Source organism: Doryrhamphus excisus, chromosome 13 (genome assembly GCF_030265055.1).
Source record: "Doryrhamphus excisus isolate RoL2022-K1 chromosome 13, RoL_Dexc_1.0, whole genome shotgun sequence".
Classification (NCBI taxonomy): Eukaryota; Metazoa; Chordata; class Actinopteri; order Syngnathiformes; family Syngnathidae; genus Doryrhamphus; species Doryrhamphus excisus.
In genome coordinates, this window is record NC_080478.1 from 6423013 (window position 1) to 6434315 (window position 11303).

An 11303-nucleotide genomic window follows, 5' to 3' on the forward strand; every position below is an offset into this window, starting at 1 on the left:
AAGGTTCCCGACCCCTGTTCTAGATGGCACATAATGCTGCTTCTTGTAGGTGTAGCCTGTAGGTGGCGGTATTGCACTAAGGCACTAAGTCTGTCTGAAGATGTGATCCAGCGAGGCCTGATGTTCCAGTCAGTCTGCTTCTGACGTCAGCGCCTTGCACACAGTGTGTGTAGTGTGTCACTGCAAAATGCATGTCAGTGATGTTGCTCCCCGGAGCGAGAGAAAAATGAATGACTGAATTATTTGCGGCCTCCTACGTTGCAGAAGGGTGAGCACAGTCATTTTCCGTTTTGAATCACTGTTCCCTGTCAGTCCAGAGGAGGTCTGATTGGGTTTATAAATAGGCCGCGATGATTCACTCACTAAATCCACCCACTTATATGCTGCGGTAGAGTTATTCATAGCCTCATTGTTGGGTCTGGCCATCGGGGGAATCAACAACAGGAGCGGCCATTGATTACAAATCATGCACACATGCACTAGATGCAGCAGCATGAGTGGCTTAAGATACAAAAAAAAAAGAGGGGGGGGGGGCTCTTTAAATCTTTAAATGCTGGACATGACTGGAGGCTCCATCTTCCAAGAGAGCTCCTCCTGCTTTATAATTCATACTCGTCTTTTGACTTTGTCCCAGTGCAACCTCATGATCGTCTGCTACGTCTCTAAAAGAGAAAGCCATCTGTCCCTGATAAGCACGAGTACACCGGCTTGCTTAATCACGTTAACCGCGCTGACATGGCACACTAATCTGGACCTCTTTTAGGGCTTGGGCATCAGGATTGATTGGGAGGAATTGACTGACTGGTGGGCGGCACGGTGGTCTAGGGGTTAGCGCGCAGACCTCACAGCTAGGAGACCAGGGTTCAATCCCACCCTCGGGCATCTCTGTGTGGAGTTTGCATGTTCTCCCCGTGCATGCGTGGGTTTTCTCCGGGTACTCCGGTTTCCTCCCACATTCCAAAAACATGCTAGGTTAATTGGCCACTCCAAATTGTCCATAGGTATGAATGTGAGTGTGAATGGTTGTTTGTCTACATGTGCCCTGTGATTGGCTGGCGACCAGTCCAGGGTGTACCCCGCCTTACGCCCGAAGACAGCTGGGATAGGCTCCAGCACCCCCCGCGACCCTCATGAGGAAAAGCGGTAGAAAATGAATGAATGAATGACTGACTGGTTGCAATGGAGACAAAGTGGTGGACCATCATGATGACTATCAAATCAGTGGACCCTTCAAGGTCACACATAATCTGTTCTAAGATGCTGGTTGCTGGAACTCGCTTAAGTGGACGACATAAGCGACTGTCCAAATCAATGAAGCGGTTAATTGCTTCTGACCATGATAAGTGAATTCCGTGAAGTAGGATACATTCAATATTTTCGAGAACATCTTCTTTCTCCTTGGGCTTTTCCCTTCAGGGGTCGCCACAACAAGTCAATCTCCTCCATCCAAACCCTGTCTTCTGAATCTGTCTCTCTCACACCAACTACCTTCATGTCCTCCTTCAGTACATTCACGAACCTCCTCTTTGGTCTTCATCTACACCTCTGTGAGGGAGCTGCCAATCCTCCCTCACTGATCAGGTGTATGCCCCACCTACACACTGTCATGTTTCTATTTGTGTATATAGTTGGCTTTTGTTATTTACACATATATTCTGGTTAGTACTTATATTTGTTTGCTATTTAAGTTGTTTAAATACCACTTTTGTTATTTTTTCACATAGAAGTCATTGGTTTTGTTCCTAATTTCTCATCATTTTCTCCTTTCTTTGAGGTGATTGGTCGGGGCACAAGCATGGAGGCGCGCCCATGTGAGTGCAGGCCAGAGGCTGATCACCTTGATTGGACTCTCCCAAGTGTCACCCGGAGGAGGGGGGGTTAACTGAGTAGTTGTTGGGTAATCTAAGTTGTTAAATGTAATCTAGTGTTTGTAGAAATGTATATAGAAAGTGAAACCTCAGTGTGGTACTATTGAAAGGCTTTTGTAAAATAAAAGAAAAGTGGTGAAATTATAAATATGGTATCTTTTAGATAAATTGGGGAATTATGGTTGGCCCTTCACGGGTAAAAGGGACTGGGTGAATTGTTGGTGAGGAGGCCTGTTGTGTGTGCGGGGGGTGCTATTGGACTGTTTGGCAAAATAAACTCCAAGAGCTCTCAAACCCATGGTCTGGTGTGCATTTCAGATGCTATGGCTATCCCGGGCTAGGAAGAGGACATTTTTTTCAACTTAAAATCTTACAACCTCCTACCTGGCAGCTCTAAACGCAGCATCCTTCTACCAATATATTCACTATCTCTCCTCTGGACATGTCCCAACCATCTCAGTCTGACATCTCTGACGTCTCTCTGATGTATTCCTTCCTGATCCTATCCATCCTGGTCACTCCCAATGAGAACCTCAGCATTCTCATCTCTGCTACCTCCAGTTCTTAGCTAGAGCTTCTAAATACTCATTCATTCATTCATTTTCTACCGCTTTTTCCTCACGAGGGTCGCGGGGGGGTGCTGGAGCCTATCCCAGCTGTCTTCGGGTGTAAGGCGGGGTACACCCTGGACTGGTGGCCAGCCAATCACAGGGCACATATAGACAAACAACCATTCACACTCACATTCATACCTATGGACAATTTGGAGTCGCCAATTAACCTAGCATGTTTTTGGAATGTGGGAGGAAACCGGAGTACCCGGAGAAAACCCACGCATGCACGGGGAGAACATGCAAACTCCACACAGAGATGCCCGAGGGTGGCTTCTAAATACTGTTTTTAATATTATTAGAGACATGAAATAACTCCCCTATAGTCATCTTTGCACTCCCATTCCCTAACATAGTAGATATAGTAACAGACAATAAGAAAGATAAATAAGTAAGCAAATGTGTTCCGGTGCCAGGGGGGGTCTGAGTCGGGGGTTGAGAGTAGCCTGTGCTTGTTGTGAGATGATGCCATTCCTGTGATCAAGTCTGGTGCTTGACTGTCTCCCCGAACATTACAGTACCATTACTGATACTTAGTGACTATAGTGTAGAATACTAGATATTTAGCCGTTTTTATGCTTGACAACGCTTCATTTCATGAAAAAAGTACAATTAGCTTAAGTACACATATTATTTGTACTCATAATGGCTCGTATCGATACATTATTGATTTGCTGTGTTGGAAGCCAGGTTAGTACCACCATGCTTTTACAAGAACTGGAGTCACCGTTTTTAAGTTCAATACTAAAAACACAACGACCACATATTTAAAGCTTTGTCTTGAAATACAAAGCTTTGTGTTATTATTGCTTGTTGGCATCAACATGTCAGCCATTTGTCATTATGCCTTTTGCTCTTAGGCCACCCCTACTTTTGTGGATCTTCGTTGGGGTCGGGGCTTGCGGCGTGGGCTCTATTGAGCAAAGTACAACTCAAGCTTGTTGGCTCAGTATCGTGGGCAAGCGATGGTGGTTGAGGAGAGAGAGGCTGGTCAATGTGTTCCAATGTCAGCTGAGCGCTTGTTATTGCTTGTTGGAGAGCCAGTGTACATGGTACCAGTGTACATGGTACCTCTGGATGGGTTTTAGAGACCGGGCTCCTGGCTGGATCTTGCTGGTTGGGTGTCTGGAGGGTGTGTTCAGTTGTCAAAATGTGTGTCTGTCACTCTCTGGGACGGGAGGGCACTGATATACTACATTTTTTTCTAATATTCTCATGATCGACCGGTTGGTGACTCCTGCTTTAGATTTTGTTTGACTTTAGAGCAGGGGTCTCAAACACGCCAAATGTGGCCCGCAGGACACTAGTTTGAGGCCCCCGCCTTGATATGAAAGTTCAATGTTAGTGCGGCCGGCGCAAGTTTGATATGGATGCTGTATGGTATCATGTACCCAGAAAAAATTACTACGTTTGATTAATGTTCATGTTAAAGGTTAAATAACTGTTAATAGTTATCCTCCCTATCCGTGTGGAAGTGGTAAGTTTTTGGCTTTTTAAGTTTAAAGAAAATAACTTGGAGGCTACTGTTTAGGTCGCTAGCTATCTAGTTTGCAATATGTTGTAAATAAAAGGAGTATAAATGTGACTATAGTCGTGTTTTGTCATGTCTACAGGGCTCTAATAATGCTTTGTTCATTTTAATCTGAAAAAAATCATTTGTCTACCCACCAACTATATGTGGTTTCTTAAGTTTTTATTATTTGCCGTTTTATTATTATTATTATATTTATTTATTACTGATTGATTTTCTTTATTCTTGATTTATTTATTTTTCATCTTTTGTGTAGAAAAATAAAAATTAAGATATTTGAGAACAGTGGAATGTTTTATCAGAGCTTTTATTGTAGAAAATCGGAACCAAAGCAAAGTTTATTCATTTTTCTGTTTTTAATAAATGCGTTTTTTTTTTTTTTTTTTTTTGAAAACCTGATGCGGCCCAGCCTCGCCCAGACCCTAGCTCCAGTGGCCCAGTTTCCCAATCAGTTCGACACGGTGAATTATTCCCAATTATTCCCATTGCTATCATCCATCCTACGTTTAATAGCAGAAGACTTGTGATCACACATGATGCATGAGTAAAATTTGAGGTTATTCCTGAATGCGGAGGATGATGCCAAAAAAAGAGCCAGTAGCAACAATTGGATCCCTAATTGGCACATGAATCATCCCCCTCCCTGTGGATATTTTAGTTTATCATTGACTCCCAGGGATGTCACAACATCACACCCCCCCTTTCCATTCCCTTAGCAGGGCAGAGATGCTCACACACACACACGAAGCAGTGACATTCTGTCAGCGGGAGAAAATAACATGCTTTCCATTGACATCACTCCACATCCCGTTGCTAGGAGACAGGGGAGACAACATTTGTTACTATGGCGACTGCACTTCACCTTCAAAAGCTCCTGACCTTTTTTTGCTCGCCTGCGGTCGGGAGCGCGGCGGCCCCCCCCCGACGAGGAGGGAGGTAGCGCCGTTAACGACGGTTCCCTCCTCTGCTGTTGTGTAACACCAGCACTTCAGGCCTGACTCGATGCAGCCTGCCGGCGTCTTTCCTAATTTGAATGGGAAGCGAGCACACAGGACGCACCCGACGACTACGCCCGCCCCCCCACCACCAAGTCGGAGAGCCGCCGCAATGGAAGGAGAGCGTTAACGCATCTGTGAAATCATCCCACTGGCAGCGGAGGCTTTTTAGAATGGGTGTCACTTGATTATTTATTTTTTTTTTTTAGGCATGATGACACCATTCACTAAAATGAGCAAGTCTTACTCACTGTCCCGCATAAAAAAACATTTTTAACCATACAGGTTGACTTTTTTACGTAACATTTTAAATTGTCATCCAAGTGTAAAAATAAGTTTGGAACTTTGAGCGTCTTTACATGTTTCAGTAGTGCAGTTTTGAATTCCCCGTTGGTGCGTCCCACACTCTTAAAAATGCTGGGTTAAAAACAACCCAATATGGGTTGTTTCCCAACCCAACGCTGGTTAAATATAGGACCAACCTCGCGTTGGGTTATTTTAACCCAACAAGTTGGGTTGGTTCTCTTAACCCAACAATTGGGTTGTACATTGGGTTGTTCAAATGACCCAACGCTGGGTTCATATTTACTACACGGCTGGGTTATTTCAACCCAGCAAGTTGGGTTGCCAATATACCATATATATTTCTATATATGTATATATATATATTTTTTTTAAATTATTATTTATTTATTTTTATTGTATGCTAATACTATTAATAATATATTACAATGATAATGACACCAATGTAACAATAAAATATTTATTAAAATTCAAAATTCCAGAACATACAAATATAACAACTCACAACATTTCCTTCACATATGAACAAATTATGTACAAAAAAAATAACATTTTAAGAGCAAGTGAGGGGGACAGCTATGAGAGAGTGATATATACATAGAACAAGAGGCTCTGTGAGCAGCAGCACAAATGGGGAGGCGATTCTGCCTGCTGCAAGTATTCCACCATGTTAGCTCCGACCTATGATGAGAAAAGAAAAAAAGGTAAGTATTTTGTAAGTATTTCTAGCAGTGCAGAGCAATTGTCATCAGCTCTCTACTGAAGCTATTTCAATATATATTCTACAGGGAGAAGTATGACACCTGTAAATTCAATGGAGTGTTCAACAATTTATTCAGGGGGTTTGGCCAGTCTTATGTTTGGTCTGTGGTTTATATGTCACACATCACTATGGAGTAACAACTTACACCAAGTTACAACTTGTAAGAATAGTGCTTCATGAAATGAGAAACACAGCCAAATGTTACGTTGTCACACATTCCACGAAATACAATCTTTTCAAGTAGCTCCTCATAAAAAGAGTCCTTCTTTAAAACTGTGTAAAAGAACAACTGGAGTCATTTCACAATTCATTTACATTTTAATTTCTATTGAAAGGTAAATTACTTACGGGCTTAACATCGAGGAAGGCTCTCTTCACCTCCTGAATACTCGCCCGGACCAATTTCCTGCCCTTTTTAAACACAGGCGGAGGGAGCAGGATGGGCAGAAGCGTCAGGGCGACTTCTCCCCTGGCATCTGTAGGACAATTATGGGTGTCATTACCAGATTGTTGAGAACATGAGTTTTAAATAATATAATATAATATGACAATTTTAGATAAAACTGTCTTGTTTTCAATATGTCCCACTACTGTGCAGTGTTGTCGTATTGCAATCAACCCTAACATAATATTAAGAAAATGTCTCGATTATGTTTACTTGGTCTATTTTAAAACACAAAAACACACCCCAAACATTTTTTTACCAATTGGGATCATAATGTGTACCATAGAGGGTTTGTCATCATTGTCTAGAGCAGTGGTGAGCAAACTTTTTGACTATAACAGCAATATATATTGGAATCACAAGATGGATCAAAATCAAATCAAAATTTGGGTATTGGTACAAGCTACAGTGACTGACCCACCGCCATTTCTTATGTATAGAACATATAGTAGGCACAGTAGCTACTGTAAAACAATACCCATAAAATGAAGGCATGAAGATGACTTACCTTTCAATCAGCCCCGATAGCTGCCACTCAGTCAAGTTGGAACTGACAAACTCATCCATAGATGCTTTTCAGCGAACTGAAACATCACAAAGAGGGTCCATAAGAACAAACATACCATGAAATGAAATAAGATTCAGTAGTCCAAACGTATTCTCCACATTTATATGCGACTTACAAAACTGTCGTCGAATTCGCGCCCAAACTAGTTGAAACTGCTAAGTATACAGTGGACTATCCGTGGCTAACGGAAGCCCGCTAGCATGCAGCAGTCTAGCGTGAAAAAAAAACACCGGTTCATCAGCACGCTCGTATTAATTCACGAGATTCTTTAACTTGATATCACATAAAATTGCAAATTAACGAGATAACTGACGTTGTCCTCATAACTATCACACATAGTGCATGTCTCTTGTAACTTCAACAACATAGTTTGGTTCCTACATAGCTCGCCAGCGAATGTGTTCGCTTGCCACTTTTGGAGGGAATGGAAGTTTGCTAAGGTTACCGATCCATTCCTGAAGCTAGTACTCAACAGTGCTTCACGAACTTACATTTTAACAAGTTTATGAAGCTTTATATAATAATATAAAGTCAATTCTACGGTAAAACAATAGTGGGCATGTAACAAACCTTGCTCCGTGCTGAAATTGGTCTCCTCAGATGAAATGTGGGGTCCGAACGAAGTCAGTTTGTGGGCGGGGCTTTGTTGCTCGTGTTCAAAATTCTACCCAACGCTTTGGGTTGTCCAAAATAACCCAGCACAATATAATGGAAATCACAACCCAGCAGCAAATAACTCAGCACCCAACAGAGATAACCCAGCGAATTGGGTTCTCAGAATACCCAACTCAATAAAAATAACCCAATTAAATGACCCAACAGGCTCAACCCAGCGATTGGGTCAAAAAAATAACCCAGCATTTTTAAGAGTGCACTGCCATACAATGGGATGTAAGTATCAACATCCTCCTCCTTTCATTGTAGGAAATTGGACATTTGTTGCAGCAACATCTATTTCATCTGCTTCGTCCTCCGTGAGCATTGCATTGTTCGCTTATGTATTCTGATCATCTCATCAATTGTATTTTTCATTTGCTTTCTCGTCTTTAAAGAGTGGTGGTAAAGCAGCGGTATCATCCAGTAGTACCTTGACATCATCCTGTAGAACCTTAATATAATGGCGCAGTGCTCTATTTTCCTCCTTAAGGTTTATGACTTCCTCATGGATCTTTTTGAGGCTGATGTTCGAAAATTGTACAATTCCAGTCTGTGTTCGCAGGTCTCTTCAAGCTTTCCTTATTTGTGCTAGTTTCCTCCAGTAGCTCTGTCATATTCCGCTTGAAATAAAATCAGGTTTCTATTCTCACAAAGTTTATATAATTCTGTAACTGGTTTTACATCGAAGGCACCACCCTCGTCATCCAACAGACTGACTGGTCCTGTTTTGGATTTTGGACCCGGATTTCCAGGGCTGGTATGATTTCTCTTTATTTCTCAGTTTGCTGGTTAGCTTGGCTTGCTAGCAGGTGTCAATTTATGGTCTTTAATTTTTATTAAAACTTTTGTTACAGTAAAGTCTCGTTATATCGAAGTACTGCTTATTACGATACTATTTTCATTTCCCGGCAAATTTCTAGTCTTCCGTTAGTACGATACCCGGTTATTATGATCATCCGGTTACTACGATGCCCTTTTCATCTCCCGCCAGCCAATTTGGTCTGCTTATATCGATACAAAAGCAGCTTAAATCAATCTTTGCTTAAGGATTTCAATACCAAAAAAGAACACGGCGAACGGCTGCTTCCAGTCAACTTTATTTTTCACACTTCCACCACCAGAGCGCAGCACTCACACTGATTCCCGCACTTCCTGGTTCACAGGTCATGCTCAACCCGCCCCACATAGCTGGCCAAACACATGCCTGCAACAGAAGAACCAACTGACATAGCATACACACCTATTCCAACGAAGACACAAGCGTACAAATACATGTATTTAATTGTGTTGTATTCAGATATCTTTTTATCACTTGCAATAACCACTGTTTTTCATATGTACATGCTGGCGTTCGTGGTTTCTCTCGTGTGTATAGATTCTATACACACGAGAGAAACTGTTGCAGGCATGTGTTTGGCCAGCTATGTGGGGCGGGTTGAGCATGACCTGTGAACCAGGAAGTGCGGGAATCGGTGTGTGTGCTGTGCTCTGGTGGTGGAAGTGTGAAAAATAAAGTTGACTGGAAGCAGCCGTTCGCCGTGTTCTTTTATGGTATTGAAATCCTTAAGCAAAGATTGATTTAAGCTGCTCGACATTGTTCTATAGTATAGACATTGTTCTATAGTATAGAACAATGTCGAGTGCATTATTGCCCACTTTTAATGCAGTTCGGCGCAGGATCGGATATCGACAGTCCGGTTATATCGATATTTTTTCAGACTCCCGACAATATCGATATAACGAGACTTTACTGTATTTGTATTTTGTTAAATTTTAGAGTGGCGTTTGATTTTTTTCCCCCCACAACTTTATACAACCTTGGCGACACTGAATTTTGATGTCTGAAAATATTGTTTTTATTTTTGTTTCTTATACAAAACATGAAGAAAGCGGCATGCAATTTTAGAAGCTTTTCAATTTATTTTTCTGATTTTGTACAACCTTGTTGGTATTTAATTTTGATATATATATATATATATAAACATAAAAAACTCCTTCAGTGTTAGCAAAAATAACATTCCCCATGACGACCAAATTAAACAGCCAAGTTATGTATGACTTTCGAGGCAAGCTTTTAAATTTTCCAAGTGTTTATGGCATTTAGTTTTTCTTTAAAAATATCATTTTTAAAACCTAAAAAGTTAAGTGCAATTTTAGAGATGTTTTAAAAAAAAATTGTGCAACCTTGACCGGCTTTGATTTTCTTTATCTGAAAATATTGTTTTTCTTTTCATCCGAAAAATGAAATATTTCATATAAAACGTGGCCACAGTTGACCCTCTATGCTATAAAATCTGACAATCCGTGTAACAATGTTTCAAGCTACAGACTTGGTTACAATTTTTTTGTCACGCATTTTAACCCTCACCACCTTCAATTTTGTACAACCTTGATAGTATTTATTTTAAATATTTTTCAAAAATCATGAAAAAACAATTCAAACAAAATGTCCTCACGTTTGCCCTTCAGTGCGAGCAAAACTGCCATTTCCTGTGTCATTTTTGTGCGATTTCAGAGGCATGCGTTCCGATTTTTTACCATTTTTTAAAAAAAGATTTCGTGGCAATTAATTTTGTTTTCAAAAACTGCAGTTTTCTGCAATTTTAGACGTGTATTCAATTTTGTTGGCCGCAACATTCTACAACCTTGATGGTAATAGACTTTTTTAAATCTCACAACATTGTTGTTCTTTTTGTTTTTTTATCTGAAACGTGAAGAAAACACATTTTCCAGAAAAAAAACGTGCCCACAGTTGACTTTCAGTACTAACAAAACTGACATTCCCCATGACAACTACAAAACTGCATGTGATTTTTTTTAAGGTCCTCTAGTTTCTTACCCACGCTTTTGTGCAACCTTGACGCCAACCCAAATATTTTTTAAAGTAAATCATGAAAAAAACAATTCAAATAAAATGTCCCCACGTTTGCCCTTCAGTGCGAGCAAAACTGCCATTTCCTGTGTCATTTTTGTGCGATTTCAGAGGCATGCGTTCCGATTTTTTACCGTTAAAAAAAAAACGATTTTGTGGTAATTAATTTGTTTTCAAAAACTGCAGTTTTCTGCAATTTTAGAGGTGTATTCAATTTTGTTGGCCGCATCATTCTACAGCCTTGATGGAATTGGACTTTTTTTAAATCTCAAAACATTGTTCTTTTTGTTTTTTATCTGAAACGTGAAGAAAACACATTTTCCAGGTCCTCTAGTTTCTTACCCACCCTTTTGTGCAACCTTGACGCCAACCCAAACATGAAGAAAACTAATCATCGCAGCATTTCGAAGTATAATTACAAGTATAATTAAGTGGACCAAAACCCCCCACAAAAGAATCATGTACGGAGTCATAGTTCATTTAATCATCTGTATTTTTCTTGTTTTTGTAAACTTAACTTGCACCTCACTCTGTTTACCTGAGCGTTCTCGTGTTAACAGGTCCAGCATCAGCTATTACTGTAGTGATAACCACCAATAATAACAACAGCAAAAATGACACAGATTCAAGCTTGCATGTTTGGTAAATCACAGTGAATGGAGAAAGCACGGAACAGCTACAAATTGGTCA

General features: G+C 40.7%; 1 long non-coding RNA gene across 1 annotated transcript; it reads right to left on the reverse strand.

The window, feature by feature from the left end:
• Nucleotides 1-2736: 2736 nt before the first annotated feature.
• LOC131140732 (uncharacterized) lies at nucleotides 2737-8815 on the reverse strand. Its single transcript, XR_009132452.1, has 3 exons — nucleotides 7025-8815; nucleotides 6420-6547; nucleotides 2737-5989 (listed from the first exon to the last, which is right to left on the reverse strand). It is a non-coding gene; the product is annotated as an uncharacterized LOC131140732 (long non-coding RNA).
• Between the last annotated feature and the right edge of the window lie 2488 nt (nucleotides 8816-11303).